General features: G+C 43.0%; 2 long non-coding RNA genes across 4 annotated transcripts in view; both read left to right on the top strand.

Annotated features, from left to right (window-relative positions):
- The first annotated feature begins 146 nt into the window (after nucleotides 1-146).
- Nucleotides 147-23,255, top strand: LOC117351345. The gene is made up of 3 exons (XR_004537395.1): nucleotides 147-453; nucleotides 3,785-3,914; nucleotides 22,862-23,255. It is a non-coding gene; the product is annotated as an uncharacterized LOC117351345 (long non-coding RNA).
- Nucleotides 23,256-24,116: 861 nt separating this feature from the next.
- LOC117351344 overlaps nucleotides 24,117-27,788 on the top strand; it is a 92,332-nt gene continuing 88,660 nt past the window's right edge. For 2 of the 3 annotated variants that reach the window (XR_004537393.1, XR_004537392.1), the window contains exons 1-2: nucleotides 24,117-27,283; nucleotides 27,628-27,781. This is a non-coding gene — a long non-coding RNA (uncharacterized LOC117351344). The remainder of the gene's footprint in view (nucleotides 27,284-27,627; nucleotides 27,782-27,788) is intronic. The other variant, XR_004537394.1, reaches the window with a different exon arrangement.

The raw sequence follows: 27,788 nt of genomic DNA on the forward strand, positions 1-27,788 counted from the left end.
TTCCCTCTGACGTTGCGACGTCAGAGAGGCTTCCGGTTCAAGCGTAGGAGCCGCTGCGCGCGCGGCTCTTCTCGCGTCCCATCCCGGAAGCCTTAGCCTTCCCTCTGCCGTTGCGACGTCAAAGAGGCTTCCGGTTCAAGCGTAGGAGCCTCTGCCCGCGCGCGGCTCCTCGCGCCTCATCCCGGAAGCCTTCCTTCTGCCGTTGCGACGTCAGAGAGGCTTCCGGTTCAAGCGTAGGAGCCTCTGCCCGCGCGCGGCTCCTCGCGCCTCATCCCGGAAGCCTTCCCTCTGCCGTTGCGACGTCAGAGAGGCTTCCGGTTCAAGGGTAGGAGCCTCTGCCCGCGCGCGCGCGGCTTTGCGCCCTGAAGGCTGTGAGGAAGAGGGCGCCGGCCCGAAGGAACCCACCTACAACCAGGCACAGAAGTGCAATTTTCCGATTGTCCAGTTTCCCAGGTGAACCGTCTAATACCCCACAAATAGCTTTGGAAATTACCCACCACTCAAAACGGTGTTTCTTATATGCACATTTTACTTACTAAAATTTGTTTTTGTTGTTTTGCTATGTCGCAGTAAATGAATCTTTGTTTTGGTTTTTTGTTTGTTTGCATAAGTTAAGTTGCAAATTACACATTAAGCAGGAAACCTTTTTATGTTCAACTTGTTTATTTTCCCAAACCTTTTTGTATGTTCAGATCTTCACTTTTCTTTGGGATAGCATCCAAATATGTAAATGGTAACAGAGAATTTGCAAATGGTGAATGGAATGAAATAATAGGGCAAATGAAACATTGCTCAGATCCTGCAGCGAAATCTGGCCTTCGCATAGTTTAATGCAGAACTTTCCCAAAAAGCTATTCCCAGACTGGATGTGGCATTTTGTTAAGGCTTTTGCTGTTGTTTTAATTGCAGGTTGTGCTTTGCATTCTCATTAGTGAGCAATATCTGCAATGATTTTACAGGGGAACATTAAGGGCTGATTTTGTAACTGGTGCCCTAAAAGCAGCGGCCCATTGCCTATTAATCATATGAGGGTGCTGGTTACAGAATCGTACCTATTCAGTCAAGATAGGCGGCTGAAATGTAGGCCTGGAAAACCCGATCTCGGCACCTAGATTGGCTAGGCGTGCTCATCTAAGAGCCTAACTTTAGGCGTCATTTATAGAATCAGGACCTAAATGCTCCCGAATGAACTCTGTGTTATCCAGTAAGCAGCTAATGTGGGAATGCCCAAAACATGCCCCACCCATAAATATCTTTAAAAAATAGATGGTTAGCACGTGCAAACAGGAAAAGTACAGCAAAATGCTTTAACGTGTTCTGTGATAGCTTGTTAGGGTGCATTAACCACACATTAAGGGCTTAACATCCTTTACTTAAAGAACCCCTGAGTGAACATATTGCTGGTATATGTTGCATTGATATTGGATTTTGCATGCAAAGATTTCTCACTGGAAGAATGGAATAAAACCTTCAGTATGAACTTGTCAGAGATCATTATAAGCTGCCAATTAACTTAAGAACTGAATGTCATATGCAAAGAAAGTCAAAAACTTTGGCAGACTTTTTTGCTTTGTTTATTAGACTCATTACAATAATATCCTGGGTAATTAACACATTACTGAGACAGAAAACTCATCAGCAGATGTTCATCTTTTGGGAAGTTGGTTGAATTTAAGCTTCTCAGTTGAAGGGTGTATAAAATCCAGAAACAGTATTTACTCACACTTCCATAGCAAGTTTATTGGCCAATATTTTCTCCCTTTTAATCTCACCATCTTCATCCCGTCTTCCTCAGATGGTGTCTCAGTGGCAGTCTCAAAAGCTTCAGAGGGAATCTTCTCTGTAGTACACTTGTTGAAGGGCCCACCATAATATCAGCAGCTGGGGGTGCATTTGTTAATGTGTGTTCAATTTGTTAAGAGCACCTTTAAAAATTAGAGTGCATTAACTCCGTTTAGCACACATTAATTCTCAAATTAACATGCATAAGGTTAATTAGTGTATGTTCCAAATTTCTAATGCCCATTAACATTTTATCATTAATAAAACGAATGTGTGAAATGATCCAAGAATTGTGAAAAAATCCCAAATAATCAAGAGCAAACTGGAATTGGTGGTCTAGTGCCCTTCGCTGTCAGCAGCCATCTTTCTTCTCTCTGTCCTTGAGCCTCTGCCAATCACCTCCATGGTGTACTCAGATCCAACAGACTCCGCCCATATATTTTTGAAAACAGAATTCATGCAATGAAAGTTTGCAGTACTTCTACAAAATAAAAATGTATTTAGTGTCCTGTGACTACTATCAAAGTCACAAGAGGGATCACTAGTCTGCCTTTGTTTTAAATTATTTATCATTTTAGAAACATTAGACTCAAGACAATCTTGTTTAAGGGAAAAAATAAGAACATAAGAATAGTCTTACTGGGTCAGACCAGTGTCCATCTAGCTCAGTAGCCCGTTCTCACAGTGGCCAATCTAGGTCCCTAGTACCTGGCCAAAACCCAAGGAGTAGCAGTATTCCATGCTACTGATTCAGGGCAAGCAGTGGCTTCCTCCATGTCTTTTTGAATAACAGACTATGGACTTTTCTTCCAGGAACTTGTCCAAACCTTTCTTAAAACCAGCAACGCTATCCGCTCTTACCACAACCTCTGGTAATGTGTTCCAGAGCTTAACTATTCTCTGAGTGAAAAAATATTTCCTCCTATTGGTTTTAAAAGTATTTCCCTGTAACTTCATTGAGTGTCCTCTAGTCTTTGTAATTTTTGTCAGAGTGAAAAATCTATCCGCTTGTACCCTTTGACTGATTGATATGGTAATCGTATTTGTTTGATTTATGGAATTGTTACTGAACGGGAGAAAACTTGCCAAGGTGGACATGATTGAGATAATTTAAGAGCAGCATAAGATAAGTGCAACATAAAAGAACACTGGAATATTTAGGAAACAATTCATCTCTAAAGACATTGTATTTCAAATTTACTTTGGTTGCAGTGGCGAAGTAAGAGGGGGGTGGGTGTCATGATGGTGGGGGCGTCGACACTCCTCTGTGCGTTTGCTCCCCTTCCCTTCCCCTATACCTCTAGTGAAAGTTGTTGTTCGTGGCGGTCAACAATGTGTTCTTCGTGACCCTGTTGGCTCTCCCACTGACTTCACTTCCAGGTGACGCGCATGGGAAGTGACATCAGAGGATGAGCCAATGGGGTTGCAAGGAGAATGATGTTGTCCGCCATGAGCAACAACTTTAAGTAGAGGTATAGGGAAATTGAAGGAGCGGGGGGTGCGCACAGCAGGTGGAATCGGGGAAGGAGCGGGGGGGGGTGGAGATGAGGCCAGGGGAGGGGCACCACGGTCATAGGCGCTTCTAACCCTCGCTACACCACTTTTTGGTTGTGCCGCGATGTGGCAAGATATCACCTGTTCTATTCACATTTTGGCGATGTTTTTAAACTGAACGCAATCACTTACTTTTCATTGGATAGATATATTCATTTGGCCTTTATCTGCCATCATCTTTCTATGTTTCTGTAACCATAAAGTTCTATGACATCACAATGCAAGTATTAAGAGCCTTAGCCAATAGGGAGAGGAGGAGATAGTGGATGTTGCAGATGGGCAGACTGGATGGGCCATTTGGCCTTTATCTGCCATCATGTTTCTATATAAGAGCAAAACATTTGAAATAAAATAAAACTATACCGAATACATATTCAAGTGCTGGATACTTTTCTTTATGTTTGCAACTGTACTGCCAGTTCTTATGTTTCATTGCTTTTGCCAACAGGTGTCTCCACATGTACAGCCATGCCAGCAATATCATCAAAGTGCCAATAAACCACTGGAACATATGGAGTGAAATTTCAACTGCTCAGCTAATCTGGAAGGCACTTACATGTTGGTGAGCTGAGGCCCAGGTACCCAAAATGGATCGATTGCAGAAATTAAGGCAGGGCCCTTCAGGAATTTCTTTTATTGGTCTGGACATCTGTTACAGTATTGTCCAACCTTCCCCCCTCCCTCCCCCCCAAAAAAACCTCAAACAGCGCCTATGGGTTGCCAAGATAGTCAAGAAAACCTAGAAGCCATAAAAGGACGACTGAAACATCGCTTTGTTAATATCACATCCATCTGCTGCACGTTATTTAAATATGCAATCTTTTTTTTTTTTACTTTCATTGGGACCAACATTTATTTTTACGGTGCCCAGTTTGACATTCTACAACATTCTGTTCAGTTAATTGCACCATAACTGCAATTGTTTCTTGAAAAATGCATTTATGATTTTGTTAGTAATTCTTCATGAAGCGTCTGCCCCACCTAGCTTATTTATGGTTAAAAAGAAAGAAAGCTCTTTCTCACTCAAAAGTTAAAGTATAATAGCGTGTGTTGTTTAGAAACATAGAAACATGATGGCAGATAAAGGCCAAATGGCCCATCCCGTCTGCCCATCTGCAGTAACCATTATCTCTTTCTCTCTCTGAGAGATCCCACATGCCTATCCCAAGCCCTCTTGAATTCAGACACAGTCTCTGTTTCCACCATCTCTTCCGGGAGACTGTTCCATGCATCTACCACCCTTTCTGTAAAAAAGTATTTCTTCAGATTACCCCGGAGCCTATCACCTCTTAATTTCATCCTATGCCCTCTCATTGCAAGTTTCCTTTCAAATGAAAGAGACTCAGCTCATGCACATTTATATTATGTAGGTATTTAAACGACTATCATATCTCCCCTCTCCCGCTTTTCCTCCAAAGTATACAGATTGAGATCTTTAAGTCTGTCCCCATACGCCTTATCACGAAGACCACACACCATTTTAGTAGCCTTCCTCTGGACCGACTCCATCCTTTATATATCTTTTTGAAGGTGCGGCCTCCAGAATTGTACACAATATTCTAAATGAGGTCTCACCAAAGTCTTATACAGGCATCAATACCTCCTTTTCTACTGGCCATACCTCTCCCTATGCAACCTAGCATCCTTCTAGCTTTCACTTTCACCTTTTCAAACTGTTTGGCCACCTTAAGATCATCATATATAATCACACCCAAGTCCCGCTCTTCCATCATGCACATAAGTTCTTCACCCCCTAAACTGTACCCTGAATATGGGTTTTTGCATCCCAAATGCATGATCTTGCATTTGTTAGCATTAAATTTTAGCTGCCAAATTTCAGACCATTCTTCAAGCTTCGCCAGGTCTTTCTTCATGTTATTCACACCATCCAGTGTGTCTACTCTATTGCAAATTTTGGTATCATCCGCAAAGGGGCAAATCTTACCCAACAATCCTTCAGCAATATCATTTATAAAAATGTTAAAAAGGCCCAAGAACATAAGAATTGCCACTGCTGGGTCAGACCAGTGGTCCATCGTGTCCAGCAGTCCACTCTCGCAGCGGCCCCTAGGTCAAAGACCAGTGCCCTAACTGAGACCAACCCTACCTGGGTACATTCTGGTTCAGCAGGAACTTGTCTAACTTTGTCTTGAATCCCTGGAGGGTGTTTTCCCCTATAACAGCCTCTGGAAGAGCATTCCAGTTTTAAACCACTCTCTGGGTAAAGAAGAACTTCCTTACATTTGTACGGAATCTATCTGAGGCACACCACCGGTAACATCCCTTTCCTCAGAGCGATCTCCATTGATCACTACCCTCTTTCGCCTTCCACTCAACCAGTTCTTGACCCAGCCCGCCACTTTGGGACCCATCCTAAGGGCACTCAGTTTATTTTTAGACATCTGTGTGGAACACTGTCAAAAGCTTTGCTAAAATCCAAATACACCACATCTAGTGCACATTATCCAATTTTCTGGTCACCCAGTCAAAGAAATTGATCAGATTTGTCTGACAAGACCTACCTCTAGTGAATCCATGTTGCCTCTGGTCCTGTAATCCACAGGATTCCAGAAACGTGACCATCCTCTGTTTTAAAAGTGTTTCCATTAATTTGCTTACCACAGAAGTCAAACTTACCGGCCTGTAATTCCCTACTTCTTCCTTACTTCCACTTTTGTGGAGAGGGACCACATCCGCCCTTCTCCAGTACCACTTCCAACTCTAGAGACTCATTGAAAAGGTCAGTCAGAGGAGACTTTGCCACATTTTATAAATGAGAAACAATAAAACTTGGATCAACTGGTCCAAAAAAGAAAAATGAATTACTCAGACTCTATCATAGCCCACATTGTTTTGGGAGGGAGACAATTCACAATATCAGAGAGAATGATTACTAAAGGAAAAAAATGAAAAATAATAGTTAATTGGTAGTGTTACATCTTCAAACTACTTAGAAAGACCATTACTTCTTACTAGAGGCACTAACAGTATTACTCCCTTTTTCTTCAAGAAAAAATTGTAACTGAGAGGACTGTGTTATTTGATTTAGCAAGTAGTTTTGTGAAAGCTTTCTGTACATACATTTTTTTTTTTTTTACTAAAATTAATGTATGGGTCACATGATATTGTGATTTACGTGGTGTCCATTTCCTATTGGGCAAAATTCTTTTTTAGATTATCCTCCAAATCTCATATCTTACTTCACTTTTACATGCTGAATGAGTGAAATGCTACTTTCCTATCTACAAATTGGCCTTCTTTTCCTACTCTGTTGAATCTCTTTCTTAGGCATGTCCAGCACAGAATTTGCGGTATAACAAATAAAAATAAAAGGTAAAAGTGACAAGAAGGCATGTGCATGAGCCATGTGTAGACAAATTTGGGGGTGTAGAGCACTTTCAGGGGAGCAAGGACAGAATAGCAAAAGTGCATGCAGAGGTTATAGACTACTCCCAAAATTCTGCATATGGGGCCTTGCGTTGTGCACACATATCGGTGCGCAGAACTGATTTGCGTGTACAGCTCCAAAAAAAAACAAAACAAAAAAAAAAAAAAACCTTTTTTGTTCAATCCCAAGCAAGAGTAACACCCCAACCCCCACCAGAATCATCAGCTACTTCTCCCTCTCAAGCCAGAGGAACCCACATCCATAGCCTCTGGCTTGGGAGGGAGTAGTAGCTGATGTTCTGGTGGGTTTTGGGGCACGGGCGTGGGTGCTGACATTATTCCTGCTTGGGAGGGAGGGAAGAAGCACTAGCTGACATTCCAATGGGGCCGTGGGCGGGGTGCGGGCATGTATTGATTGCCGCAGCAAAAGTCTGCCAGTTCAGAGGGATTGCTACAGTGGTGGTGAGGGAAAACTCTAATATAAACCGAGACCCCCATTTTTTGGACCATTTGTTTTGGTCCAAAAATCTTGGTTTATATGCGAGTATATATGGTAATTGGTGATTGACACCTCATAATTGATGCAAGTTGGCACCAATTAAAAGTTTGCAATCAAATGGGTAGGTGCATTTTTTTTAAAGTGCTCTGCGTCTGTTCTAGTGTGCGAATTTGAAAAGGGGTGTGGCCAAGGGAGGAGCATGGTTGGAGCATGAGTTTTCCTAAAATTTATGCCCACAGTTACAGGATATGCAAGATCCACACACAAGTTATGCACAGGTTTTTAGGCCTGGCTTTCCTTGGCCTAAATGGGTGCTCCAAAATGCTATTCATTTTACTGGCATGTAGCATGATTCTATCTTTTATAGAATTAGAAACATGATGGCAGATAAAGGCCAAATGGTCCACCCGCAGCATCCACTGTCTCCTCCTCTCCCTATTGGCTAAAGCTCGTTACACTTGCATTGTGAGGTCATAGAGCTTTATGGTTATTGAAACGTAGTAAAAAAAATAAAGAAATGGGAGTATTATACTTATATACTGTGATAATTATAAGGATCGGTAGCATAGAATGTTGATACTCTTTGAGATTCTGGAATGTTGCTCCCATTTGCGTTTCTGCCAGGTACTTGTGACCGGGATTGGTCACCGTGAAGACGAGATCCTGGGCTAATTGAACCATAGGTCTGACCAATGGTTTTATGTTCATTTTTGTTTAATTAAGGGGGAAGTTATCAACATGGGCTCCCATTAACACATTTTATTTTGCTGTTAACCCCAGTTATTAGTAACAGGGTCTCATTGCATAAAATAGAACCTGTGCTAAATAAATCATGAATTTGTGGTAAAGTAACCATTGCGCGTATTAGTAACGTCACCTTTCGTTCTGCTCCATCAAACTTTTATCCAAAAATCTCTTATCCAGGACACTGGAATGGAAATATTTGGGATGCTGCACCAGTGTAGCTGGTGGCATAGCGAGGGTGAAAGGCGTCCCTCTCCCTCCCTTTTCTCCACCCCCACCTCCACACACTCCTTCTCAGCCCCCTCCTGCCATGCACATGCCCCCGTCCCTTCCCCCGTACTTCCTCAATGTTCCCGGCACGAGCAGCAGCATCATCAACTTGCTGCCCACGACAGCTCTCCCTCTGACATCACTTCCTAGGCATGGGTCCAGGAAGTGATGTCACAGGAAGAGCCGACCCTGGTGTGACAGCAGGTTGAGGGTTGCTGCTCGTGCCAGGAACTTTGCAGAGGTATGGGGCAAGGGAAGCGGTGCACGTGCGTGACAGTGGGGAGGGGGAGCAGAGAGCATCCCCCACCAAGTCGTTGCCTGGGGCACCCCCGCTCCCCCTTACTAAGCCACTGAGCGTAGCGTCAGTACCGTTAATTAAAAAGATTTGTCTAGTGTTTAAAAACTAACCTTGCAACTCCCATTCAAAAGAACCAGACTCCTGTGAAGAAAAGTCCAGCAAATTCCTTAGCTGGGTCAGCCGAGGGCCAGCTTTCAAAATGAAATTGTTTTTTCCCTACCTGTTCATTCAGTATTTATCACCGGTTTGTTTGCTAATTTTCATTTGCAAGTAGCAATTCTTCCAGCTAACTGGATGCCTCAATGGACCACTGATTTCTTTGAAGAGACAGTCTGTAAATATGCATAAAAAAGGGATGCAATTAGCATGTGTTTGGTTCAGTGCAACCTGATTTCATTGGCAAGTTTACCCACAGTGTTGATAAGCTACATTATCTAGAGAATTGTCCGCGGAAAAACAGCACCTCTGATTGCCAGAAAAGGTTCCAGATAACAGGGTGCTGAAGAGAAATATAATTGAGGTTGAATATGTTAACCAAGGTGTCACATGCTCCTTAGAGGCGCTAATTTATCAGCATGTTGGAAATTTTATTAACATTTTGAATGCATTTCTACCACGCTAATGAAGCAGACCTGGCAGTTGAGGTTTTCGTGGCTGCCATTTCTGAGGTGTTAAATGTAATTTCTCGTAAGACATGGTTATGTAAATATATTTGTTCATGAGTTGGAAAAAAAAAAAAAAGATTCATTGCAGAATGCAGACAAAACCAAAGAGTAGAACCGACCTGTAATAAAGTTATAAAACCCAGCAGAATTTGACTCCTGTGCTGCCATTTTGAAGGGGTCCTTTTATTAAAGGGCATTAAGATCCTAAGGCATGGAGAAATACTGGATCTCAGTGTTTTATATCTGTGGCCACAAATTGTAGGCAGCAATGTCGTCTTATCTGAGATTGCAGCATCATTTAAAAGGGGCCTACTGGGCCCTTACTGGGCAGACTTGCACGGTCTGTGTCTGTGTATGGCCGTTTGGTGGAGGATGGGCAGGGGAGGGCTTCAATGGCTGGGAGGGTGTAGATGGGCTGGAGTAAGTCTTAACAGAGATTTCGGCAGTTGGAACCCAAGCACAGTACCGGGTAAAGCTTTGGATTCTTGCCCAGAAATAGCTAAGAAGAAAAAATTTAAATTGAATCAGGTTGGGCAGACTGGATGGACCATCCGGGTCTTTATCTGCCGTCATCTACTATGTTACAAACTTTATTCTTCCAGCAGGCCTATATAGAGCGCCATTTTTGATAGGACATGTCCTGTCAAATGTCCAAAGTCGTAGGCAGAGGAACAGCCATTTTCGAACGGGACATCCAAATAATTGGGGGAGTGGGGGGATTAAATTCCCTATTTGGACCTCTTGACCACCGAAACATCTAGGCCGCTAGGACGTCTAACTTTATATACCATTTTTGACCACAGAAATGTCCAAGTTAGAATTGTCCACATCAGCACCATTTAGACATGGGAGGGGCCAGCATTGTAATAGACTGGCCTTAAAGACATGCCAATAGAGCAGCAGGACACCTTAGAGCAGTGGTCTCGAACTCCAACCCTTTGCAGGGCCACATTTTGGATTTGTAGGTACTTGGAGGGCTTCAGAAAAAAAATAGTTAATGTCTTATTAAAGAAATGACAATCTTTCCTTTTGTGTTTTCCCTTTCATGTACTTTTCCTATATAAAAATTGTAGTTCTCCCTTCATTCCCAATGTTTCTTTAAGTCTTGAAAAGTTATGTACGTCTAATTAATTAAAATTGTTTGTTTCCTTGAAATCCTAAACATTTTTAAATTTATTGTACAACGCTTTGTACCTTAGGATAAGCGTTTAATCAAATTCTCAAATAATCTTGAAACTTGAAAATAATATTGTCATTTATAGCTAATGAGAAATATGATCAAGAAACTGTTTTATTTTACTTTTGTGATTATGATAAACATACCGAGGGCCTCAAAATAGGACCTGGCGGGCCGCGAGTTTGAGACCACTGCCTTAGAGGGCACTGCTATGAACTTCACATAAAGGGTATACATTTCACCATATATATATCTCACCATAACCCCCTTATAATTTATGGTGATCTCTCCAAAATTCCTCCCAAACCTACCATACCCACCTGCAGTGGCGTGGTAAGGGAGGGGGGCGAAGGGAGCAGTCCACTCTGGGTGACATGCTGGTGGGGGTGCCGACACCCTTCCTCTGCCCCTCCCACCTCTTCCCATTCCTCCCGTCCACATGCACGCTCCCTCCCCTTCCCCCCATTGAAGAAGTTGTTCGCGGTGGTCAACAATGTGCTCTTCGTGACCCCATCGGCTCCCAACCATGCGGCCACCCTTCTGGCTCCAGTCAGCTCGTCGGGCCAGGGACCCACAACAACCAGGGCTCACCAAAAAAAAGATGACTTTCACAATTCTCACAAGCACACTGATCTTAACTTCACATTCTCTCATGAGCTTGGGCATGAGCTAGGGGTCACACAAATTTATGTCTTGCATATTTATTGTAATCTTCCTGAAAGCCTGATTGACTAGGTGTGCCCTGGGCTGAGAACCCTACTCTGAATAATAAGACTGAAATTATACATCTGTGTGGTACAATTTGCTACTACTACTATGAATTATTTCTATAGCGTATCAAACGCACGCAGCGCTGTACAAAGAGTCACAAAGAGTAAAAAAACACTCCCTGCTCAAAAGAGCTTACAATCTAAACAGGCAAGACAGACAAACAGGATGTCATGAATACTATTAAGGAGAATGATCAATCAGTGGGCTGGGTTGGAGGGCAGAGCAGAGTACAGGACAATCAAGCCATTGTGACATCACTGATGAGGTTGGCTCTTATTGGTGGGATGAGACAGTATGACATCACAATCTCAGCACTGCTTACCAAAGACAAACAGGATCTCATGGATACAGTTAAAGGGATCAGTTAATCTTCTGGCTGTGTTGGAGGGCAGAGGCGTAGGGTGAAGGATTGAAAGCTATATCAAAAAGGTGGGTTTTCAATCTGCTTTTAAATAAGGGACGGGAAGGAGCTTGACGGACAAACTTGGGTAATTTAGTCCAGGCATAGGGGGCAGCTAGATGATTTAGGGGCTCTATCGACATTTTGAGCATCAACTCTGAAGATATGAAACCTCATGTGCAGGATCCAGGTGAACGATATTCCTTCTGAGACCTCAGCTACTGCAGTTCACGGCAGCCAAGCGGCCTTAGCTTACACACGTGAGCGGCAGCACAAAGCCGGCGAAGGTGGCTGGAGATGCTGACAGGAGGCAGCTGCACGCAATCTTTTCCTGTGCTGCCGCCGCCAAAGAAAGAACACAGCAGTCGGAATCGTGCATGAGAAAATGCCATTATCCCAATTGTCAAAATTGTATTCATTATAATAAAGGTGTTCTTATTTAGCGTGATTGAGGTGGAACACTTGAAAGAATACACAGTATAAATTATCATGTTAAAATGCATTTATTTCTGATTTTATTCAAGTTCTGCATGCACTGTAGAGAGATATAATTATCTAATGTAAGGAATAACATTGCTAAATGAATACCTATCCTGTGTGCTAAATAGAGAATTATGATTATTGCTCCTGTTTTGCATTTAGAAAAGTAAAATCGCTTTCAAGATACCTTTAGGTGCAGATACACAAATAGCATAAACTATTGAACATCAGTGCAATTAGACAGGATTTCATTATAAGGGAAGAATTTCAGGTCTTCGTTAATAACAGCAGCTATTTGCTTGTTTATCACGGCTTCGATGGACGTGGCGAAATAGAGAAACGAATATTGATAAAACAAAGGCGGTAGATTATTGGCTAGCACGCGCTAATCCGGTGCGCGCAGGTTAAAAACGCTAGCGCACCTTTGTAAAAGGACCCAACTGTATTTGTTGGTAAAAAAAAAAAGTGCTGACAAGTTTTCTGTAAATGAAACATAGAAACATAGAAGATGAGGGCAGAAAAGGGCTACAGCCCATCAAGTCTGCCCACTCTGCTTACCCACCCCCTGTCTATGCCCTAATGACCCAATTTCCTTATCTTGACCCTCGTAGGGATCCCACATGGGTATCCCATTTATTCTTAAAGTCTGGCACGCTGTCTGCCTCGATCACCTGCACTGGAAGTTTGTTCCAATGATCAACCACTCTCTCTGTGAAGAAATACTTTCTGGTGTCTGCAGCAGCCATTCTCTCCTCCTCTCCCTATTGGCTAAGGCTCTTAACATTTGCATCTCCTCTTCCCATAGGCTAAGGCTCTTTACACCTGCATTGTGATGTCATAGAACTTTCTGATTATAGAAACATAGAAACATGATGGCAGGTAAAGGCCAAATGACCCATCATAGAAACATAGAAGATGACGGCAGAAAAGGGCTACAGCCCATCAAGTCTGCCCACTCTGCTTACCCACCCCCTGTCTAAGCCCTAATGACCCAATTTCCTTATCTTGACCCTCGTAGGGATCCCACATGGGTATCCCATTTATTCTTAAAGTCTGGCACGCTGTCTGCCTCGATCACCTGCACTGGAAGCTTGTTCCAATGATCAACCACTCTCTCTGTGAAGAAATACTTTCTGGTGTCGCCATGAAATTTTCCGCCCCTGAGTTTGAGCGGGTGCCCTCTTGTGACCGAGGGTCCCTTGAGAAAGAAAATATCATCTTCCACTTCGACACGTCCCGTGAGGTACTTAAATGTTTCGATCATGTCTCCCCTCTCCCTACGTTCCTCGAGAGTGTAGAGCTGCAATTTGTTCAGTCTCTCTTCGTACGAAAGACCCTTGAGCCCCGAGATCATCCTGACTATTCTAACAAACTGCGTATAGGGCACCCGTTATTATTAACAGACTTCTTATTCTGACTATTCTATACATCATAAAAAGACACAAATGAAATTTTTGAACTAAAAGGACCGTTTTACTAAAGCCATGGGCAAATTTGTAATAGCTTCGGCTTAGCACAAGACTTTACTATGCAGTAGCTACAAATTTAACCCCTTCTCCTTTTACAAAACTGTGGACGCAGTTTTTAGCACACGCTGAATGCTCTGCGCCGCTCCCAATGCTCCTAGGAATTCTATGAGCGTCGGGAGCGGCGTAGAGCGTTCTGTGCACCAGCCGGTGCTAAAAACCGCTTTTGTGGTTTTGTAAAAGAGGGGGGAAGGGGGTAACATGGCAAACATTGGTTGAGTTTCCGGAATTTGCCATTCTAGGCGAGGATTTAAATTCGCAGAAAACGTGCAGTACCATGTTGGGAGTCACCAACCAGGAAAAGGATATAGGAGTCATTGTAGAGCAGTGGTTCTTAACCTTGTTGGAGGTACTGAACCCCACCAGTTTCATATGCGTGTTCACCGAACCCTTCTTTATTGGAAAAATAAAATGATTTTTACAAATTCAAAACAAAGGTATATAGTGAGGGAAAAAATAATATCAATTTTGAAAACAAAAAAGTTCTCCTATATTTCGAATAATAATAACACAATAATGAAATTTACTGCAAATCAGTGTGACTTCTGCTGTTGATTGATAGATCAAGGAACCGAGTACACGATCAGTCTTGATCAAAATCACTGAATAACTGATAGATGATTGAACGTGACCGAAGCGCTATATGAGTCGGAGGTGTGTTTTGACCTCTGCCGAACCCGCGAGACTGACTCACCGAACCCCTGGGGTTCGGTCGAACCCAGGTTAAGAACCACTGTTGTAGAGGATGCGTTGAAATCCTCAGCTCAATGTGCAACGGCAGCTAAGAAAGCAGATAGAATGTTAGGAATTATCAGGAAAGGACAAATCCCCTGGACCGGATGGAATTCACCCGAGAGTTTTAAAGGAATTGAAGGTTGAAATCGGAGAGCTATTGCAGAAACTTGCCAATCTGACAATCAGAACTGGACAGATACCAGAGGACTGGAAGATAGCGAATGTCACGCCAATTTTCAAAAAAGGATCGAGAGGGGAACCGGGCAACTACAGACCTGTGAGTCTTACGTCTGTCCCTGGAAAGATGGTTGAAGCACTGATCAAGGATAGCATAGTCCGGCACCTAGATACACACGACTTGATGAAACCCAGTCAACATGGGTTCAGGAAAGGGAAATCATGTTTAACGAATTTACTTCAATTTTTCGAGACCGTGAACAAGCAAATTGATAGTGGAATGCCGGTGGACATAATATATTTGGACTTCCAAAAAGCATTCGACAAAGTTCCACATGAAAGGCTTCTCAGGAAACTACAAAGCCATGGAATAGAGGGAGATATACAAAGGTGGATAGGCAAATGGTTGGAAAACAGAAAGCAGAGAATGGGCATAAATGGAAAGTTCTCAGACTGGGAGAAAGTGACTAGTGGTGTGCCCCAGGGCTCAGTACTTGGGCCGATCCTATTTAATATTTATATCAATGACCTGGAAGACGGAATATCCAGTGAGATCATTAAGTTTGCAGACGACACAAAGCTATGCCGGGCAATCAGATCGCAGGAGGATAGCGAGGAACTCCAGAGCAACTTGTATCAGTTAGAGAAATGGGCAGATCAATGGCAGATGAAGTTCAACGTGGAGAAATGCAAAGTAATGCATTTAGGTAGTAAGAATAAGGAATACGAGTATAGAATGTCAGGCGCAACTCTGGGTAAGAGCGAACAAGAAAAGGACCTGGGTGTACTGATAGATAGGACTCTGAAGCCGTCGGCACAATGCGCGGCAGCGGCAAAGAAAGCAAACAGAATGTTAGGCATGATAAAGAAAGGAATCACGAGTAGATCGGAGAAAGTCATAATACCGCTTTATAGAGCAATGGTCAGACCACACTTGGAATACTGTGTCCAACATTGGTCTCCCAACCTAAAGAAGGATATAAAACTGTTGGAGAGGGTGCAGAGACGAGCAACGAAGTTAATAAGAGGTATGGAGAACTTGGAATATGAGGAACGACTCAAGAAACTGGGACTGTTCTCCCTTGAGAAGAGAAGGCTGCGAGGGGACATGATCGAGACGTTCAAAATGCTGAAAGGCATCGATAAAATAGAGCAGGAAAATAAATTATTTACATTGTCCAACACGACACGGACAAGAGGACATGGTTTGAAGCTAAGGGGGGACAAGTCCAGGACAAATGTCAGGAAGTTCTGTTTTACGCAGCGAGTGGTAGACGCCTGGAATGCTCTCCCAAAGGAGGTTATTAAAGAATCCACAGTGCTGGGATTCAAAGGCAAATTAGATGCACATCTCCTTATGAGAGGCATAGAGGGATATGGGTGACTAAAACTACATCAGGTGTATACCTGACTGGGCCTCCGCGTGTGCGGATCGCCGGACTCGATGGACCATGGGTCTGATCCGGAGATGGCAGTTCTTATGTTCTTATGTTCTTATGAATGGAAAACAAAGATGAAAATGTTATAATGCCTTCATATCGCTCTATGGTACGGCCACACCGCGAATACTGTGTGCAGTTCTGATCGCCGTATCTCAAAAAAAAGATATAGCGGAATTAGAAAAGGTACAGAGAAGGGCGATGAAAATGATTAAAGGTTTGGGATGATTTCCCTATGAGGAAAGGCTAAAGCGGCTAGGGCTCATCAGCTTGGAGAAGAAACAGCTCAGGGGTGGTTTGATAGAGGTCTATAAAATACTGAGTGGGGTGGAAAGGGTAGATGTGAATCGCTTGTTCTCTCTTTCCCAAAATACTAGGTTGAGAGTACATGCGATGAAGCTACTAAGTAGTTTTAGAATATACTACAGAATATATATATCATATATATTATTATATTATAGAATATGTATATCTGGGCACATTTAAATGTAGGAAATCTTCGCTGATCTTCTTTGTATGTGTGATTTATTTTTTTTTTTTTTTAAGAATGTCTCGGGTTTTTGAAAATCCTGGCCTGAGTCTGACAGATTTTAAACTTTTGAGCCTAGTCCTGCACAGAGCTGGATAAGCTTTCCAGCTGGGCGATTTAATGGCTCTTTTGCTTCACTTGTTAGGTTTTCAGCCCAGTCTGTTCACATTCATCAGCTGCTAATTGTGTGTCTCATGTCATCTCTCTCTTAGGTTTGTCAGTTGGTGTCATTGACCCGACATCACAACTTGAGGGAAAATAGTTTCTAGTAAGTTGAGACAATGAGTTAATCAAAGTCTAGATCAAAATTTACTGTCATTGGTAGGATGGCAATTTCCTGCATTACAGCATTGAAAGTGGCTGGTGCTAATCTTAATGACCTAACCTCATTAAACAATGTGATACCACCTATATAATGCAATTCAAGACACCTTGGTTACAAATGTGTTTGATTTGCATGATGCAAGACAAAAACACGTGGGCTAGATTCAATAAATGGTGTCCAAAATTAGGCCTGGATTCTAGTAATGGTGCCCTGAAGTTTAGGCGATGGTGGGCATCCTACCGCCATCTAACTAACCAATCGGGACTCACCTCTTTTTCTTTAATCGATGCGGCAAATGCCGCCTATGTTGAAGGCGCTGTTCACGTGCCTATGGAAGTGCCTAGACATGCCTAAGGATGCCCGAGGCCGGGGTGGGCGGGGTTTACACCAGAAGTGGCCTTCGGCATCATTAGGCAATCCTAGGTGCTTCCGTAGGCACACCATAAATGCAGGCCTGTAAATTGCTGGCCTACATTTAATGTGCCTGTTTTAAAAACAGCTGTGATTCTATAAACGGCGCTGATGCGAGACTGACACGCAGATGGCAGCCATTTTTAGGCAGCTGCCGATACCCATGCTGTTTATAGAGTCCAGGCCTAGGTTAATCCACATTAGGCTAGTGAAAGCTTGACACACATTTTGGCCCTGATTCTATAAACGGCGCTGATTGGCGTAATTGTCAATCAAAGGCTAGACATCTTTTATAGAACCATGCCTAGAGGCACCTAACCCAACATAGACGCTGGTAGATGTCATAATGTTGGGAGCTTGTACGTTAGCACTGAAACAATAGTGACTGCTTTATTTAGTGAACTTCATACTCATCTTGACTCAGGTCAGATAGCATTACTTGTGTCATTAGACTTATCCTCAGCATTTGACTTAATTAATCATTCATTGCTTTTAAGACAACTCCTATCATTGGGTATAATAAAAACAGTATTAAATTGGTTTACATCATTTTTAATGGACAGATCTTTTTATGTGAAACAAACTGGTAATGTTTCATCTAGGCATCTACTGAAATGTGGTGTTCCACAAGGATCTGTTCTATCGCCTCCCTCCAGCCGTTACACTCGGCGGCGTCTCGCCTTCGCTTATGTTTAGTGTTGGTTCCTGAAGAAGGGGTTTTTGTAGTTCTCGAAACCATGTGACGTCAGCTGGAGAGACGACGGGTTGCGAGGAGCACGTTGAAGTCCTTGTTGCTCGTGGCAGTGAACACCTAGAGGTACGGGGGAAGAGAAGGTTGCACACGAGCGGTGGGGGGGATCAGGGAAGGAGCAGGGGGCAGAGTCGAGGGCGGCGGAAGGGCACCACCATCCCAGGCGCTTCTCACCTTTGCTACACCAGTGACTTAACCACACGGGCCTTCGAGTTCTTTTACACAACCTGCCCTCCTCTTGCGTCTTAGATTGAATTACTTTACTTCCAACTCTTTCCTATCAAGCTGTGAAGGTTTTTGATGATGAGTTGAAGAATTTGAAATTAAACTTTTTCCCTGTTTTTGAGTTAAATAAAAAAAAAAATAAGATTGAACTTTATTTGAGCCCATATTTAGGTTTTAGAGGGAATTCAGACATAGCTCGACGATGAAAATTTGTTTGATATATAATTAGGAGTTTGGTGAACATGATCTTCATGGAGTAGTCTTAAAATTATCATCCCTACTCCTAATGCTACTTAAGAGCAAAGCCCTGCGGGATGACCCTCTAATTTTTAATGTGTTCATTTATAAAATGGCTTTTTCTACAGTATTTACTATCAAACGTGAACATTTTTCCAACACTATTTGCATTTTCAAAAAGACTATGACTTAGTAAGCTTTCTATAAAAGACTTCTCCCTCCGTATTTGCGGTTTCGATTATTCACGGTTTTTAGCTTGCTGGCTCCTCCCCCCAAATTACATCAGCTTGCATAGAGAAAACGCTGATTCCAAGCGTTTACAGAGAAAATTGCTGTTTCCCAGCACTTTCTTCAGCATGTTTTGCCTCTCCTTCAGGAACAGGCCAGGTCTCCCACCATGTTATTCACGGTTTCACTATATTCATGAAGGTTTTTAATAGAAAACAGCGAATAACATATGAAAAAGTTATTTGTGGTTTTTCTGTATTTGCGGTTCTGCTAATCCCCTAATGCAGAATACAGAGGGAGAAGTCCACTGCATGTGGATTTAAACATCTGTTTTTAGACCTAAATGTCCTATACAAATTTAGGCTGTCTATTTACATATAGTAAGACAGTGGGTAAATGATACAAGAGGGAATAAGTTAGAGTGTTTTCAAGGTGAACCAGTAGAACGTAAATGCAAAATTTATAGATACAGTTTGAAATACCTTTTCATTTTATATATTGCCTATAGCTTATTTCATAGTAAGTCTCTTTTAACAAGACTAGATTCTTTCATCCATGGCAGCTTTTGAGAGCTCCCCTCTCCTCATCAGGTCCTTGAATAAACCGTGCAGTGACACTGGGTTTAGAGAGCGAGCACTTTTAATTTGGCCAAACTAGAAGTTCCAAATAGCACCTCTAGGGGGAGACCTCAACCTGCGTTGTGCTTTGACAATGAACGAGTCAAGGTTTTGCTATTTAACTTTTTCTATTGCAGTTAAGTTGGTACACTTTATGATTGTCTGCTGTAAGATTTTTTTTTTTTCTGCACTAATGCAGAATACTTCATAATGGCAAAAAAAAAAAAAAAAAGCAGATAATAGTCACATACCCTAGGGCCTGGTGTACACTTATGTTAAAAGTACAGCTTGTATTGCAATTAAAGTAATAATCTTTTTGTGTCAAATTGCTTTAAATTAAACTTATATATATATTTTTTAAAAACCCCACTGACTGTTACCCAGATTTGGTACTTCCTAGAGATAAGAGAAATATGGAATACTAAAGCTGACTAAATCTAAGGTTTAAAAATAATTATTTACTTGGTAGGTTGTGTGTCGCAAAGCATATCATTAGAAGTTGTTACCCCCCTCCCTGGTATTCAGGGGCATGTTGAGACTATTCTCTGGGCTCTTCTTTGGTTATGATGTGGATTGTGGCATGTAGAAGATTGTAGCTCAGTGGCTATATTATGTTCTCAACAAGCAAATTCAGATCCAATAGTTACAAATCTGTGACATTCACTGGGATGCGAGCAAGGTTTTGATGAACCAATGTTCAGTGTTTGAAGATATGAATATATTTAATTTTTAATGCCCTCTTTACAAAGTTATTGGGAGGTACAGTAAAACTGTGGCACCTTTTCCAGTTAGAAGTGAAACAGAATTCATTCTGGGGGCTGCGGGTGCCAGACTGCTGAGCTCTGCACTTTGGAACAAAGGGTGTTGTTTATTTTCCTCTGCTCATACTTTCGCTTAGGATGACAATTGGTGCAGAATAGTGATTATATGACTTTAGTTCTGAGGCTACCTGAATATTGTTAGAATGTTGGCTAGTGTCCTCTTTAACGTGTGGAAGAGTTTACCACCCAAGTTCTACCACTGGGGGGGGCGGTACTGTGATCTCACGGAGCAGGCAGTTTCCCACAGAGCCCCTAAAAAACAGCCTGCCCTGTGCAACAGACACTGTGAAGTTCCTGCTCCACCCTCAAAGGTAATTCAATTCAATTCAAAGACTTCCGGGGCAGGCCTGCTCGTTGACGCTGGGTGGCGGCTGCCCAAAGATTTAAAATTACAGCAACTGGGGAAGGTAGGTGGAGGATGGAGCTGGAGAGAGAGGTTGTGCCACAGAATCCTGCTGGGGCTAGGGCGGAGCCCCCCCCCCCCAGCCCCAATGAAAAAGAATTCCACTGCCTATGTATTATTATTATAGAAACATTGGGGTCCTTTTAAGAAGATTTAGTGCATGCTACCAATTAGCACATGCAACCTATAGGAATATAATGAGCTGCATGGCATTTAGCGCAGCTTAGTAAAAGGAGCCCATATTAATTTAATGTAATTTAACTGGGCAGAATAGCCTCCTGGATGATTAAATTGTGTAGGCCACACATAACTAGAAAGTACTATCTGGTTAGTTCCAGGTTAGTCTGGAGTTGGGGTGTTCACAGAGCCAGGACCCACCTGGGATTGTCCTAACTTTATCCAGGCACCAGTCTGAATATTGACCCAGCACTCAGGTACATTCTGGTGGCTGGCAAGACCCCAGGGATTTCTTATGGTGCCATAATTAGTCCTGACACAGAATGCCAGTGCCAAAGAGTATTTTAGCCATTGAAAACACTTGGCTAATACTGGCACTTCTGAAGACCAATGAATAAGCTATAAGTTATAATGATTGCGGTTTGAAGCACTGTTTCTGGTGAGAACAACTTTTAAGTGTGAAAGTCATTTAAGGTTTGCTTTGAGTGAAAATACTCTGTTCATTCGGGAGGAAATTCTGATACCTAAAAAAACTGCTTCCGAAAAAAGTACTGTTCTATAGGCTGTGCTTAAATTTAGGCATGGTGAGAACACCTGGGAACCGCTTCCAACTTTTAGTGTGGCCATTTTGCACCAATGAAAACGCACATTTCTTGAGAAGAATTTCTTTACCGAAGGTGAATAAAGAGGAATGATTGATATAAGCTCTGGAGAGAGAATTCAAAGATTATTATTTTTCACACATTTTCATTAGTCTCATTGAACAGACTCACGCATTGAGCTTTCTCCCAGTTCACTATAATTATTTTAATTATGGATTAATTTTGGTTTTCATATAGCCGATTTATTTTGAAGTAGCTGTATAAGGAAGACCTGTTTTCCCTCCCAGTATCTTACATAGTGTTTGAGCTGTTTTTTTCAACCTTTTGGGATTTTGCTGCTCCATATGCAGGGTTTTCTTTATAAAATAATCATGAACATATTTACCCCCAAATCCTGAGTAGGTTAAAGGCATTTGAGTGCATTTTACCTGTAATATTTTGTGAGGCTATTTTAGAAAGATTCATAGGTGCCTAGTTTGGGGTCTATTTTTAGACAACATAGGCATCTATTTTGACTTCCCAGGTAACTTGTTGTCATTCAGTGGTGTAGTAAGGGAGGGGGCAGTCCACCCCGGGTGCCGTCTTCGTGGGGGCGCTGGCACCTCTCCGACCCCTTGCCACATGCGCACCTTCCCTTCCCTCTGACCAGTGATTGAGTAAGGGGGGGGAGGGGGTGGTCCGCCCCGGGTGCTAGCACCCCGCCTCCTCTCTGCCTCCCCACCTCTTCCCATTCCTCCCCTCCATCTGTGCGCCCCTTCCCTTCCCCCATACCTCTAGTTGAAGTTGCTGTTCACGGCAGTCATTGTGCTCTTCACAATCCCGTTGGCTCTGCCACTCATGTCACTTCCGAGTGCCGCACAAAGGAAGTGACATCAGAGGGAGAGCCAGCGGGGTCGTGAGGAGCAACTTCAACTAGACATACAAGGGAAGGGAAGAGGGGCACGTGTGTTAGGTGGGATCGGGGAAGGAGCAGGGGGTGGAGACGAAGATGGGGGAGTGGCACCTCTGTCCCAGGTGCCTCTCACCCTCGCTATGCCACTGCCTTTGACACTCCAGACACCAAGCACCACCCCTCGCCTTCCAATCTCCCCGACCCCTCCCACAAAATCCTGGTGGTCTAGTGGGCTGGAAGGGTTCAGATCAGAACCCTCCAGCTCAAGAACCCTCCACCCCCAGCACTGCCCCCCTCCATACCTTTAGTCGAAAATCAGGCAGGAGGGATGCCCACTCCTACCTGCCTTGAAGGGCCACCTCTTCATAATGGTGGCCCTTCCCCCTCCCGGTGCATCCTGGATGCACTGGAAGGGGCCTAAGGTCCTGATTGGCTCAGGTGCTTAAGGCCCCTCACCTAGGGACTTAGGTGCCTGAGCCAATCGGTGGGCATTCTTCCTGCCTGATTTTTTTATGAAAGGTACCCGGGGGGGGGGGGGAGCGGTATCAAGGGTGGAGGGTTCTCGAGCTGGTGTGGATCCATTTAAACTGTGATGGTGTTTAACATTGTTTGTCTGTAAATGAGAGTTAAGACAGCTTGCTAGACAGGTACCTTCTGAAGTCTCCACGAATGCATCTTTTAAGTGTTTTCTTGAGCTATTATTGATATTGTATATGTTGTTATGTTGCTTTCTTCACAGACCATTCACATTGTAAAATTGTGAGTTACTCGCTACGGGTTTTCTGAACAGCCGCCATGAAACGCGTCAGAACCCAAAGAAGAGCAAAATGATTGTTTCTACAAATGCCAGATAAGTGGTTCTGTTTACCATTTTAAAAACAAGAGGGCAATTTTGCATTATACACAAGTGCGATGGTTGTGAGTCCACTCAGCCATTTGAAAACTCGGGTTCGTCCCGCAGTTTGGTCTGAGATTTAAACCTCTGAGCACTGTTTCACACTGGTTAATTTGAAGCTGTATGCATCATTTTTCAAAATGTGTATTGTGCCAGCTCTTGTGTGCTTTATCTAAACTTAAGAAGTAAATATGTATTTTGCCATGCTAGAAAAAGAACGTAAGAACATAAGCAGTGCCTCCGCCGGGTCAGACCATAGGTCCATCCTGCCCGGCAGTCCGCTCCCGCGGCGGCCCGAACAGGTCACGGCCTGTCTGAGTCACCAGAAGGGGCCCCCTTGCCACCTTGGTTTCCCATTGAGTTCTATCTTCCCATCGAAGTCCTAACCCTCCGGTCTTGCACATGCACGACCAGAGCAGGCCGCGACCCCTGGTTAGCTTTCTATACCTGTGTTACATCTCAGCACCTCTCTCAGTATCCCACGATCCCCCTATCCCTCAGGAATCCGTCCAATCCCTGTTTGAATCCTTGTACCGTACTCTGCCTGATCACTTCCTCCGGTAGCGCATTCCAAGTGTCCACGACCCTTTGGGTGAAAAAAAACTTCCTTGCATTTGTTCTGAACCTATCTCCCTTCAGTTTCTCCGAATGCCCCCTCGTGCCTGTTGACCCCTTCAGCCTGTACATCTATGCTCCATAAAGATCAATTCTGGGATTTATGTCTGCTACTCAGGAAGTCTAGGCACGGCGAGGAGGAAGGGGTGTGGGGGGGGGGGGAGAGGGTGCAAGGTGGATCCACTGCCCTGGGCACCTCCTGCCCCACCAGGCTTCTGTTTGTCACATCACTGATGATGCAGCAGAAGGAAGCCCTGGTGGGGCAGGCCACAAGCAAGCCAGTTCAGAGCTTGCGGCTGGTAGCTGTCCACCGCCACTGTTGGTGCTGCTGCTTTAGGAGGCCCTAGAGCAAGGGTGGGCAACTCCGGTCCTCGAGGGCTGGAATCCAGTCAGGTTTTCAGGATTTCCCCAGTGAATATGCATGAGATCTATTTGTATGCACTGCTTTCAATGCATTTTCATTGGGGAAATCCTGAAAATCCGACTGGATTCCGTTCCTCGAGAACCGGAGTTGCCAAATGCTGCCCTAGAGGTGTGTCAGGTGGGGAGGGGGAGGGAGAGAGCTGTTAACTGAATCAGCGAGTCCGATTTTGAGGAGAAACAAATCGATTCAGGTTGATTCCCTGAACTGAATCGATGAATCGATTTGAATCGGCAAATCGGCAGCACTAGCCATCGGCAAGAATTGCAATATTACATTTAAAAAATCAAAGCATAAACGCATGGAAGATCTGCTCATCTGTTGGAGTGAATAAGAAATCTTGCAAATAAATAGGTCTTCAGGCCTAAACTAAACTAAACCTTAAGTTTATATACCGCATCCTCTTCATAATTATAGAGCTCGGCATGGTTTACAAGAATTTAATAAAGGAAGGAGTAGCATATAAGGGGGCTGGATGTTGAGTCCAGGGGGAAGAGAACATTACGGAAATGCTCACAAATTGGGATAGTTCTTAATTGAATTGAAAGGGATTTCCGCCATTTTGCTGCCAACACCAAATATGGAAACGATATAGCGTGCACTGTTTAATATCTCTAGGATTCAGAAATCTTAATCTCAGATGATTATTAATCAAGCTGTAGTTCCTAGTTCTACTTAATTCATCATATGGTCTGGTGTTACTCCATGGAAGATAAAGAAAAGCAATGTGCATAATTTAAAATGACCCCTTGCTTCGAAAGGAATCCAATGTAATCTGAGATATAAAGGCGTCACCTTATCCTATCTTGTTACTAAGAATATAACCTAGCAGATATGAATGTTTGTTTTGGCTCATGGCAAAACACAGCTATTTGTATCTGCTTTCATGTAAGGAAAGATTTCTATGTGTGCAGGCAATAGATGGAAGTGAGCAAAAATGTCATAAAGCTTTGTGTAATGTTAATTTTAAGCTATGTATATTTTATTTGCAATAACTCAATATAACATGAGCGTATAAATATTAAATAAGTGTGATAACTCTATCTCATCAAAACATAGTCACAGTATATAAATCGATAGACATTTTTGTGTGCAGTGCTCAGACCCGCAACCTAATAGTCTTCAACATAAAGCACGCACTGTCCAATCACCATTGAACTTTTGCAGAAACTGTGGTCAAATAGAAAACCAAAAACGCAAAAAACTTATCTGCTTGGATGTGAAGCTGGATCAATGTAAGTTATAATAATCGGGCAAGCCGAGGCTCAATGTGAAAAGAAAAACCCCTGACTCTAAAGTCAACCCCCCTCGACTCGAGTTTCGCAGTATCTCTCATCTTCAGGAGGGAATTTTTATCGCAGCTTCTATCACACAGATACCGAACAAACTGGACCAAAACGGTCCGTTCTTCACATAGCCTCAGGAGCCTTGGCTTGCCCGATTTTTATGACCGACATCCTGACCTAGACATCTCAATTCCGATTTGTATGTCCTTTCTAAAAGCCACCCCCAGGGTGATATCACTCTGATGTTGAAAGTGTAGTACCTGGTTTTTGTTGCTTGGAGAGAGAGGAATGTTGCAAACTCCTTGAGGAAAAATATATATATATTTCTCTTTCACTGAACTGTTTGGTCTTGTCACATAACTGACCTTTTCAAGCCTTTGGTTTTGACACCTACAGACAGGAAGTTTTCATACAAATTCACTATTCTCCATGAGCTATCACATAGCTATTGTGAACCCCCCCCCCCCCTCTCCCACCAACCTATTTTCCAAGACCCGTGGATAAATTCTACCATGGGTATGCTGGAATTTTACTTTTAAAATAATCTCTGTGAGAATTCACGTGTTTTAAGTTCAAATACTATTAGCAAAAAGTCCTCTGGATGCAATTATTTTAAAGTTTTTTCAAAATTCCCTGCATTAGTTTTCAGGTCCTTGATAAATACTCTAGACAAACTGAATACTGAAGGATCAGCCCTGACAGGTCTTCAATAAATGACTGGGTGGTTCTTCATCAGTGCCTCCCTTCCATTGACAGGGCTTTTGTTCTGCTTCAGACAGGTTTTCTAGTTAACACATCAAAAGTATATCTGTGTACAAGCAGTACTGAGAAAACAGTTCAAAGAGGTAAGGGATTTCCTTTTAACTCTTCTGCTGTATCATTTCCAACTAGTGTCAGAAAAAGGGGACCCTAAACAGTACAGCCTGTAGAGCAGGGCAAAGAGGAAGTCACGATGGGTGTACGACAGCAAGCTGTCCAGGGGGCACAGCCAGCCATTTGGGTTTTCAGGGTATCCACAATGAAGATGCATGAGATAAAGGCGCATGCACTACCTCCATTGTAGGCAAATCTCTCTCATGCATATTCATTGTAGATATCCTGTAAACCTGACTAGCTCTTTGGGTTGAGAAATTATGCGTCAATGAACCAAAATTAAGACGTGGTAATAATAATAACTTTATTTTTATATACCACAAACAGTTCTAAGCGGTTTACAAGGGAAGAGACTGTGGTAGCGACATTACAGAGAACTTTCGAAATTACATTGGCATGCTAAGTTAGGAGAAGCTGTCATCAGTGGAAAAGCCAGCAGGGGGCGTGGTTCTATATCCAGCTTCTCCTACAAATGGGGAATCAACTATTTTAAAAGAAAAACTAAATAATGATTGGCAGGGTAGGCTTTGGTGGGGGTGACAACCTGCAGCCCTGGAGGGCCACAAACCAGTCAGGTTTCCAGCATATCCCTAATGAATATTGGGATGAGGAATGAGACAGAAACCCCTTTTGAGGCTCCTGACTTCTGAAAAAAGATCCCTTTATCCAGGACCCGAGGAAAACAATTTATTAAGAGGGAAGATAGGAGTCATATTGAATTACCTAAGGGGAATGAAGAGATGATGTGGAAAGAGCAAGGGGACGGGGAGAGTGTTTCTATGGACCTGTCTGAGCAGAGGAGGTAGAAGAAAATATGGAAGTGGAGGTTTAGGAAAAGATGAGGACATCCTGATATCCTGAAACCTGGCTTGTGTTTTTTCGGGATTGCAGTTTGAAACCCTGTGATGTTTGTCTCATTATTAATTTAAATCATTTTAGTTTACTGTTTTAGGCCTATACTGCCTCACTTCTAATCACTACAGCCTAGAGTCTTTTCTCAGCTTAGCAGCTCCTGCTATTGGCGAAACACGTTGGGCATATCTCCCCTGACCGACGGACAAAACTATTAAGGTAAGTTGAACTTGAAACGTTATACTGATTAAAAGTTGTTAAATAAAGAGATTTCGTTGAGTGGAATGAAAGTGGTTGATGAAAATATTTTAGTAATGGCTAACAAGGAGGTGGGTGTTTAAATCTTAGCGTAATGAAAGCTTTGGAACGCTAAGTGGCACCATTGAAGCTAGTGTGAAAAGTATGCAAGACAATTAATTCAGGAAATTACCCAGTATTTGGACTGTTGGAATATCCTTCCCCAATAACATTGTTGTTTCATGTCCTATTACATCAGATAGTCAGGATATGCCTGAGAGGGTATAAGAACTTTGTCATGGTGGTTTTTTTTTTTTTTTTTTTAGATCTATGGCGTATGGGGAAGAGCAGCCTTAGTGGTTAGGGCAGTGCACTGAAAACCATGGAAACCTGGTTCAAGTCCTGCCTGCTGTTCCTCGTGACCTTGAGCAGTCACTTAACACTCCTTTGCTTTAGATACAAACTTATCAGCTTGCAGAGGTCAGTG

Source organism: Geotrypetes seraphini, chromosome 17 (genome assembly GCF_902459505.1).
Source record: "Geotrypetes seraphini chromosome 17, aGeoSer1.1, whole genome shotgun sequence".
In the NCBI taxonomy this organism is placed as follows: domain Eukaryota; kingdom Metazoa; phylum Chordata; class Amphibia; order Gymnophiona; family Dermophiidae; genus Geotrypetes; species Geotrypetes seraphini.